The sequence below is a fragment of the Microtus ochrogaster genome, chromosome 15 (genome assembly GCF_000317375.1).
Source record: "Microtus ochrogaster isolate Prairie Vole_2 chromosome 15, MicOch1.0, whole genome shotgun sequence".
NCBI lineage: Eukaryota > Metazoa > Chordata > Mammalia > Rodentia > Cricetidae > Microtus > Microtus ochrogaster.
In genome coordinates this window covers 13,842,690-13,843,308 of record NC_022017.1, presented here as the reverse complement: position 1 = coordinate 13,843,308, position 619 = coordinate 13,842,690, and positions in this window count along the sequence as shown.

The following is a 619-nucleotide window of genomic DNA, read 5'->3' as shown; positions in this document are numbered from 1 at the left end:
TGGAACAGCTGTTGCTGGGCTTTAAGCTCAGCCCAGTCCCTTGCTGTTGACATGGCTTACTCCTGAGCCTGTCTGCCTCCCCGGCGGTTTGGACCTGGATCTGTTCTGGCCAGGCTTGTCCTTTCATCCCTGTAGCTGTCTCCATCCTCACTCTCAATGCTGATCTCCAGTGATCTCTACAGCAATATCCTCTTCCCTGAAGCTGGTTTGTTCCTTATCTGATTAAGGCTGACTCTATTTGCATTTCTGTCGGCCCTCTTCTGAAACACCTTCAACGACGACAACGCAGTAGCCTGTTGAACTGCACACTCCTTGTGTACAGCACTTACGTGCAGCCGGCTTGAGTGAGTTACTGTGCAATGTGTGACAAGAGAGTTAATTTTAGTAAGTAAGATTAGAATAAGAGCAGCTGCGTTTACCTTAGCTCGATCACTGAGGTAGGCAGGATTATCTGGCAAGCAGGTGCTGTTGAAACTGCTCCACCTTATGAATTTATTGTTACTGGATAAATTCTGATACCAGGGGAAGACAGCAACGTGTTCATTTACATTGTGGTATAGAACTCGGGACAAGGTCAAGACGGACAAGATGGAGAATGTTTCAACAACCTTCAAGAATG